The sequence below is a fragment of the Artibeus jamaicensis genome, unplaced genomic scaffold (genome assembly GCF_021234435.1).
Source record: "Artibeus jamaicensis isolate MK-2021 breed Jamaican fruit bat unplaced genomic scaffold, CSHL_Jam_final scaffold_369, whole genome shotgun sequence".
NCBI lineage: Eukaryota > Metazoa > Chordata > Mammalia > Chiroptera > Phyllostomidae > Artibeus > Artibeus jamaicensis.
Genome location: NW_026522042.1, coordinates 33,869,487 through 33,879,093, shown reverse-complemented (window position 1 = coordinate 33,879,093; position 9,607 = coordinate 33,869,487). Strand labels below are relative to the sequence as shown.

General features: G+C 49.4%; 1 long non-coding RNA gene across 3 annotated transcripts; it reads right to left on the bottom strand.

Moving 5' to 3' along the window:
- Nucleotides 1-442: 442 nt before the first annotated feature.
- Nucleotides 443-8,920, bottom strand: LOC128626183 (uncharacterized). Of its 3 annotated transcripts, none has more exons than XR_008390108.1 (4): nucleotides 8,763-8,920; nucleotides 7,492-7,600; nucleotides 6,524-6,631; nucleotides 443-1,538 (listed from the first exon to the last, which is right to left on the bottom strand). It is a non-coding gene; the product is annotated as an uncharacterized LOC128626183 (long non-coding RNA). The 3 variants fall into 3 exon arrangements; XR_008390110.1 differs by having other exon boundaries at nucleotides 7,492-7,595; XR_008390109.1 differs by lacking the exon at nucleotides 7,492-7,600.
- Between the last annotated feature and the right edge of the window lie 687 nt (nucleotides 8,921-9,607).

Sequence of the window (9,607 nt, the reverse complement as noted above, 5' to 3'; positions counted from 1 at the left end):
ACTAGCTTTCTCACTATTTATTAATCCCTGAAATGCAATTTCTGTTCCATTCCACATGGTCTCGCGAGGAACGAGGTTGACACGGTTCTAAGACGGCTTTGTTCTCACAGTCAGCCCTTTCTGCCTTACACAGCCGGGTTAGAAGAAGCAAGAGAGCAATTAAAAAAAAAACACACAACAGAACAATTCCTGACTGGACTGGAGACTAATTCCTAGTTAAATCTGTTATGTTTCTAGACACATAAATAATTTACTCATATAAATGAAATATAATGTACTTGTAAATAGAATATGCAGGGTTAATTTAGCGTAGTATTGCCGATAAACAGAAAATCTTAGAGCTCAAAAGAAATAGAAAATGTGGTCTTTTTTCAGAATAGGCTCCATGTTATACATACAGAATTTGTTAATTAAGATTCTGAGAAATCACATGGCTTAAAAGTGCAGATTTATTTATTTTTCTTCTGAAGCAGAAAATAGGTATCTCAGTTTGGCTACAGTGTTATTTTGGTTGGGAGTGAGAGAAAGAGATGAAAAAATCTTTATTAAAAAGGAGCAAAACCAATGGAAATGAAACCCTGTAAAAACAGAAGCCACAGCTGGACTAACAGCTTGAGAGCCAAGTGGATAATCTCCGCCTACAGATGTGTCAGAAGCTGTTCCTACACTTGGTGTTGTGCAAATTTAAAAGGGTCCGTTGTGCACCACCCAGAACCCAGCGGTTCTTAGGCCATCGGGGCAGGGAGGACTGGCATTCTTGTGAGGGCCTCGGGTGAGGTGGCAGGAGAAACAAGAAGGACCAAGGAAGATTCCTAAGGACCTGTGAGACACGTTGCAGTTTCTGCTTGTGTCCGGGCATCTCCTGTGTCACAGGTGGTGGCAGAGGGGCTGCTCCCTGACTAGCGGGGGAGGGTGGCGACAGACTCTGAGACTGGTGGCAGTATGGGTTCCCTTGGCCCAGCCAGGGAGAAGTAGGACCCTGCTGTGGGTACTTCTGAAGGGAGACCCATCAGTCCTGGATGAGGATACAGGTAGGAAGCCAGATGAAGTGACAGGAGCCCAGGAGTGGGGGAACCCGTAGAGATGGAGAAGGATCTGTGCCCACGTGCGGGCTTAGGGAGTCAGGATAAATCCTGCTCCTGCAGTTGCTTGTCCAGGATCAGCTCAGACACATGGAGGGCTGGCTGGGAAGCTGAAGGTCCCAGAAAGCCCTGTGTGTCTAGAGAGGACAGGACCCAAAGCTTGCACCACCCCACCATCCCAGCAGCAGCACAGGGTCCAGGTGAAAGGAGACCTGTAGTCCTTGACGGCTCACCTGCCAGGATGGGAAAGTCTGCTGGAGTGGAACTGGCAAGGAAACGAGGCAAAGGTGCTGAGTGGGTGGGCCAAGGCCAGCTCAGGGCATGGTGAAAAGCGGCAGCTGCCTGGGTCCTGATGTGTGGGGTGAGGGTGGCTCTGCTGTCCCTTTGCTGCACCCAGGCTCTGGTGATCACCTCTCAGCAAGGACGCCTGACTCCCTCCGAGAATCCTGAGGTATCCTGCAGGGAGAGGGAACCATGGGACCCCACTGCCATGATCGTAACAAGCTGGTTCTGAGCAGGTATCACATGCAGGCAAACAATCACCTCCTGGAGTTCCTCTGTAAATCCATGTCACAAGTAGGGCATGAAGCTCAAGTCCATTGCCACCATAGGGCTCCATGACCACGCATGGCTGAGGACTTCACTGGGGCAATTTATTCCAACAAGGGCATGATTCTGTTCTAGCTCTCACAGCTGAGCCAGCAGCTGATGCAGAGGGGGAAGCAGAGACCTCACATCCGTGGGGGCTGAACCCAATGGGGGGGCCTCCCTGAGGCCTCAGTCTTCTATCCCTGCCTCCCTGCCTCCCTGCCTGGCACAGCCAGCTCAAAGCAACAAGAACCCTGCCGAGGATGTGGAGAAAGGGGAGCCCTTGAGCAGAGCAGATGGGGACGTAAAAGGGGGCCTCTACTGCAGAAACCAGTCTGGTGGGTCCTCAAGAAGCGAAGCAGGCGAGAGAGTGGGCAAGGGAAAGCGCAGGCCACCGGAGCTGAGCGAGAGACTCAGAGGACAGAGTAAGTAGACCTCCCTCTTCGCCCAAGTGAAAACCGAAACAAATGAGACAAAAAGTGAGAAAACAATGGGTATGTCATGGAGGACACAGCATATGTATAACGGCGTATCCGAAGGGCGAACTAATGTGATCGGACGGAGCTCATATTGAAATCTGTATTTTAAGAAGTGTAAGGAAGTCCAACTCTCCAGACATAACTGAGAGATGTCATCATGCTCCCAGGAAAAGGGACTTGGAAGACTAAAAATCGAGTCGAACACAAAATTGTTGTGATGCGATAAGGCAGCTCTGACAGGGGAATCTGCACGTGTCACGCCAAAGTCAGACATGAAGTGTGACGTCAGTTACCTTTGCTTCCTCCCTGAGAAGCCTGTGAAAGAAGACTATTAAGGGCAAAGTAAGTGGGGAAAATTATAAAAATAGGGGGGGACGTGAATGAAATATGAAGCAAACAACAGAGAAAAGTCTACAAAAAATTGACAAACCCAGACTTTGTTCTTTGTAAAGATTAATAAAATTTATAAGCCTTTAACAAGACAGATGAAGGGCGGGGGAGACATAAATCACCAAGAGCAGGAACAGAAGAAGGGGACAGGGGACATCATAGCAGACGCAGACGTTGTGAGGGAAATGACAATGGCAGATGTTATGAACAGCTTTCTACTAACACATTTGACAACTTAGATAAAACGGAAGCACCACTTGAAAGATACAAATAAACAGACTCAAGAAAAAATAGAAAAATTTACATGGCCCTCTATTTGTTATAGACATTGAATTAACAAACAACATTTTACAGAGAAAATAATTAAGTATTTCCTTACAAAAGAAAATTCCAGGTCCAAATTACTTCACTGGTGAATTCTATTAAGCATGTGAAAGAGAAATAATATTAACATTAATCTCGCACAAACTCTTTCAGAAATGAGAGGAGGAGATATCATTTCTCAAAGTATTTTATGAGGCCACTATAACCAGAATTTCAAAACCAATGATATTTTAAGAAAAAAATGTATAGAATAATATTCTTCATGAATATAGATGCAAAATAGTTAATAAATATGAGTACATCAAATTCAGCAATATGTACCGAGAATAATACACCTTGATCAAGTTGGGTGTATCCTAAGAATGGAAAATTAGCTAACCAAAAAATATCAATCAACGTAATTCACCACATTAAAAGATTAAGAAATAACAATTATACGGTGAATTTAAAAAAATGCAAGTAAACCATTTGACAAACTACAACACCAATCTATAACTTAAAAAAACTAACAAATGAGAAAAAGCAGTAGAATTTTCAACCTGCTAAAGGGCTCCTATGCTTTCCACTCACGACTGTACGAGAGCCCCCAGCCAGTGCAAGAAGAGAGGAATAAGAAAAAGGAATTCCGAGGGGTTCGAAATAAAGGAGCAAACATGTAGAATGAAAGAAGCTGAATCCCAACCCATTCGCACTGAATAATTTGTTCATGAGATCCTTGGACGGGTCCAGCTGAGCTCTGTTGGTGAAATCGGGCACTCGGTGCCCGGTGTAAGGACTGAGAGGGGCTGACGGAAGGGCCCGAGTGACCGTGTGCCCTCATCACAGCGGTCTGACCGGTCTGCCTAAAACTCTAGTATGTCACTGTGTGAAGATCGCCCCCACTTCCAGCATGTCCACATCAGTTTCCTCAGAAGGGTGAGATTATGTATAATTTTACTCTCTTTTTAACCATCTGTGAGGTTTCTGAAATGACTATGAATTGTGTATATGATACAAAACATTAAATAATGCAATGAAGTTCAAACAGTAAAAATATGACCTAAAATTATCTCAAGTTGCAAATGCTTCTGAAGGAGTAGTTTAAAGACTCTCTCCTGAACTCTTAGAGAGCTCTTTTCCAGAAGAGTGATGTCCTTAACATGAACTTGGGTGAGAGAGGGTTGAGGGGTGACAGGATGCAGGGTGAGAGAGAATCAGATGGCCACGGCGTTAGTAAGAAGTTGGACCTAAATCTTGAATCAGTGCTGGTACGGTGCTGGTCAGGGACCCCTCCCCAGATCGGATCTTGGGGGCAGGTGGCCTGCAAGTTAGTGCTGTCATGTTGGGGTGACTTTCCTCACAAGTCCCCCCGAGTGCCACGGATGGAGAGTAAATATGACTGAGACATGAAGTGATCTGCTTAGGGAGGAGAAGTGGCCATTTTCCCAGAGGGTAAAGGCTGTGGGCAGTGGCCAGTTCTCAGGGGAAAAAGGCCTTGAGCCCCCTCATCCAGGGCTTTTATTGGGTTCTAATACACAGCAATACAGGGAGGCAAGGATCAAACAGTAGATAACATTTCAAAGATATCTGAGGGCTTACTAGGAGTCCAAGTCTGTCAGGAACAGAGTTTTAGGGTTTCCTGCTTGAATCCTTAACATATGAATGAAAGCACTCTTAGCAGAGCAGATTTCACAGGTTTATCAGGAAGTGTTTGTGATGCCAGATTTTTCCCCAGGATACGCTCTAGCAAGGCAAGGAGCTGCACCTCTCCCCATCAGGTATTCAGGCTTAAGGGGATTAGAGCCAGGAAGCACTTCTCCCAGAGAACATGGGGACGGGGACTCTTTGTTGCAGCCACCCCCCCACCCCCACCCCCAAGTCCTTCCATGAAGGCCTCCCATGTGATTGAGTCTGGCTTAGGTTTCCTCCCACTGTGAGGGGTCTTACCCGTCACTGACTTCTGACCAAGCTTTGGGGGCAGGGAGAGGAAACTGAGGCAGTGTTCGCTACCAGAGACAAGCTTTGTCTCCTGTGGCTGGCACTCCAGAGGTCGTCCCTTGCCCCTAGCCACAAGAGGTAGAGATACAATTCCTAGAACCAGGCGGAGCCGTCTACAACACTCTCATGTGTCACTCTTCATCTCCTCGTTGTTTCAGGTCACAATACATACTGATACTTCCTTTCTTCTATGTCTCACAAAATCCTCACGGGGTCTTTCTAGAATTAAGTCCTCACATTTGTTCTGGGCTTGGACCACACTGGCTTGCCCTGTGTTTAGCACATCAGGTGTCCAGAATCTAGTAGTTGCTCCCCTTCCAGGAGCTGCCACTCCCACGGTGCTGCTGGTTTTCCCCTGTGGCCCACCCACACAGGCCTAGCTGGGGGGGGGCTTCAGCTCATGGGTCCCCACTGCTGAGACCCTGAGGGAGACCTTCTTTTCCTGGGATTTATTGTCAACTGCTGTGGCATACAGACAATTGTCACTCCTCATTCACCTCCCTGTTCCGTTCCATCTCTCTCCTGCCTTCACTCTGGACACATGCTTGTGGGACAAGGTGGGCAATGGCATGTACAAGGACCTTCCCCCAGAGCCTCTGAGCACACAGAACCATCTCTTCCAGGTCTCCCCTAGAAGTGATGGACATGGAGCTCAACGTGAACACAGGCCTTGCCAAGCGGGAGGCAGGAAGACAGCTTCCACTGCACTGAAGACCATCTGTCCACTGCTGTCTGCCCCAAGGGAGCCCTTTGTCCCTGAGAGGGCAAGGTGCACGTGTGTATACATACATAGTTGTGCACACACGCACGCGTATGCATGCAGGTGTACATGATGTGTGCCTGCCTGCATACATGCACACAGGCATGTGAAGGTACATGTGCACGTGTGCATGCATGGATGTGTGTATGATATGTGCATGGGTGTGTATATGACATGCATGTGTGGGTGTGCGCAAATGTGCATATGCATGGATATGTGTGTGTTGGTGTGTATGCACTGAATTCTGTGTGCATTTTCCCAGTAGGGAGCATGGACCAACTCTTGTCCCCCATTCTGAGAGACCAGCCTCTGGGGTCTAGGAGGGTTCTCTGAGCTGCAGGGGCGCCAGTTTTCCTGGACACAGATGCAAACGAGGCTGACTGCACTGGGGTAACCAATTCCCCACCTCCACTTGTTTGGTTCTAATGAGTGGCTTTTCCTAAAGAGAAACGGCAGTACCAGCAGGAACATGAGTGGGTTCTGTAAACTTGTAATCACATGTGTCAAACACTGTGCGGCGTTTTCCCTGTAAAATGGAGGCAGGGCAGTCACACTGAGGGGACACGGGAGACGCCGTTGCCTCTGACAGAAGTTAATTGTAAACTCAGTGTCCCTGAAAGGAAAGCAGGGACCATTTTCACATGTCTGTCATTTATCCTTGGAGGACACAAAACAAATATGTTTTCTAACATGTGACACCAGCATTACTCCTGCTGGTGGCCTCAGGCTATGTGCTGTTTCCAGTTGAGAACTGGAGGAGGGGAAGCTGGTTTGCATGAGGGGGAACTTGCAGTGCAGGCTGATCACAACTGCCTGGAGCCAGGTGCTGCTGGGAAAGTGTGCTGGATGCTGGGCGCTGGGGAGGCCAAGGCTGGGGCAGTGAGCCATGGCCGTGCCTGAGATGGCAGGTGACCGTCACTCACCTGCACACGTGCAAATCCACTGTCGGCCAGAAGCTTGTTTCAGTGCTTCCTGACCAGGAGGTGTCATCACAGGTCTCCCAGAGATGTGGGAGTGTTGGAGGGAAGCTCCTTAGAAAGACAGGAGGGAAGTTATCAGTGGTCCACCTCCCTGAAAGACCCACCCCAGCCCATTTTGTGCAAAAGCTGACAGGGTCATCAAAGCAGCCACCCCATTAGGGCTGGGGGACCTGACACTGGGTGACAGCCCTTCCTGCAAATCTGGGGAAAACTACAAGCCTCCTCCACAATGTGAGCATGGAGAGCAAATGTATCAAGTTCAGGGTGACAGGGCTTGAGTTCCAGAAGACACAGAGCTGTTGATCCTGGGGGCAGCTGGGGGGCCCCCTCCTGGCTCCTGTGTCATGCTTGCCAGCTCCCCTCAAAGGCTGAACCTCTCTAGTGCTGTTACCTCCTCTCCGACTCTGCCTCTAGCGTTTTCACTTCGGCAGTTCTGGCTTGCAGGCACGCCCTCCTCTGCACTTTTCGGAAGCTGGGTGCCCAAGGGGGGCCACGGTGTGGAACTGTTGCCTTGGTGTGAGGCAGCTTTGATTGAGATTTATACTTGAAGGTTTCCTCTTTTCCCTAGAAAGGCATCTCTGTTTGCTGGCCTTGGGGCCAAACACCAAAATCTCCAAAGTCAGAGTACTCTCCATACTCATTGTTGGGGGCACTCTGGGGGCCTTCCTGACAGGAGTCCAGCAAGAAGCCCCCCGACCCTAGTCCTCACTGGCCTCAAGCCCCTCTTCCCCACTCACCTCTACCCAATCTAGAGAGGAAGGCGGCCTGGAGCCTATCCTTTCAGGCACTGAGGCCCAGCTCACACTGCACCCTGGACCCTGGCATGGGGGAGCATCCACTGCATGCACCAACTCTGCAGTGGGCATCAGAGGCTGCGAGGGCCCCAGGCCAGGCACCCTACCCCTCCTTACCCTCTGCCAGTGGGGCTGGAGTGTAGGCTTCCAAGGCCTCTTGAATTTTCTGCTGAGGCTACGGGTGAGGCGGCCATGGCTGGGAGGGAGTCAGGAGCTGGAATCTAAACTACATCCACTGCCTGCTCAGCATGAGCTGGAAATGTGGCCCAGGGCTTTCCCACAAGAACATTCTAGATCTCTGCCCTCCCACTTCTTCTTTCCCAGGAAGTGGACTTTTCAACCAGCCCCTACCCGACCCCTGCCAAGAAACTACAATGTTCCTCATGCACACTGGTTCCCAGAGGGCTGGTGTCTCTCCCTTTCTCTCACACACATGTACATACACACACACACACACCACACATGCAGGCCAGGTACCACTCACACATGGAATGTATGCAGACATATCACACATGTACCACACAGTGCATACCCACATGTGTATACACAGACATACCACACACACGTACACATAGCACACTGGCCATGCAAACATTATATGCACACACATACCACAAACATATGCCACATGTTTGCACAAACTTGCCACACACACAGGAATGCATATAGCACACAGGGCATGCAGACATCATACAGACACACATGTACACACATGCGCACACCACATGTGTACACACAGCACACAGATAATCTTTACTCTCCTGAAGGAGACCCAGTAGGTCTCCACCAGCTTGATCTCTTTATTGAGGGTTGGTCCTCCTCTTGGGGTGACCCTGTCCCTGAAGTCCCCAAGGGACCATATGTGCAGTTAATCTGCACCTGGGGCTCCAAAAGGTTCCTAGAGAGGCCGCAGGGGCTCCCAGCTTCTCTGCGTATAAGAACATATGCTTTATGATGGAGTTTTTAAAGAGTCGTCCTGTTTGTAGGCTGAGACGACCAGTCTCTTTGTGCCACCCTCATCCAGCATGAGAAAGGAGAGTTCACGAGGCCAGGTGACTCATTAACATGGCTTTTGTGAGTCTGGGGCTCCGAGTTCGGCCAGGTGTGCCTGCTCTATGGGTTAATGTGTTCACCTATAAATAACAGCGGTGACAGGTCCCCTGTCAGCACCCGCTGATGGACGGTCCCCTCTCCCACCATTACAGCCTTGTGACTGTGGGAAAATTAATTTAAGTGGTAGTTAATTTCTAATGAATTCCACCCAAGCGGTTAATACGGTCCCTTCGTGTTATGGTAACCTTCACGGATCATTGCATTATGTAAATAAATCCTACTTTATGCTGGTTTATTAGAAAAGAGTGCAACTGGGGAGTCTGGCTAAACCTCACCTGCACACGCACACAGCAAACTCTGGACAGGAAAACCTTCGAGGGGACAGAAACACAGGCCCCATCAGGGTATTTTCGGTAAGGCTGAGCTCCTCACTGCCATCTGGTTGAGTAAACAGCCCACTCTCGCTGCTCTGGATGAGTATCTCCAAACTCGTCTTGCTGTATTTTAAAGAGAAAGAGGAGGATTTTTACTCTAAAACCCATGTGAATTTCAAAACCAACTTCAAAGGGGGTCTTCTCTGAAACCTGATTCTGAGGACAAGGCCTGGGTGGCTTTCGCTGGGGCCCTGGTGAGGAGGGTGAGGCTGGGTGGATGGGGTGAACAGGGGGGAGAAAACCACTCGGTAGGTGGGTCTGGTGGCCCAGGTGTGAGGCCCCACAGGGAGGGTAGGGCGTGGGTGCTTCCTCAACATCAAGTGAGTGGAGACGGACTCATTCGCTGACCACCCAGGCCTGGCCTGTGTACAGAAGTGGCATGAGGCTTGAAGCAGAATCTGATGAGGCTGGTACCCATTGACTATACCCCAAGTGCATTCTGAATTTACTGACAGCTCAGCATGGCCTGTCTGTGCTGCTTAGCACATACAGCTATATCAAAACACCATGGAGAGGGCTTAAACAGTACACACTTATTTTTCACAGATCTGGAGGCTGGATGTCCTCCAGATCAAAGTGCAGTAGATTTGGTTTCTAGGGAGGCCTCTTCTGGGCTGGCAGAGGGCCACCTTCTGGCTGTGTCCTCACAGAGGAGAGAGGAGACATGCTCGGGTGTCTCTCTAGATCGGGGCCCTGATCACACCAGACAGGGCCCACTTTCATCACCTCAAGGAAACTGAGTCACT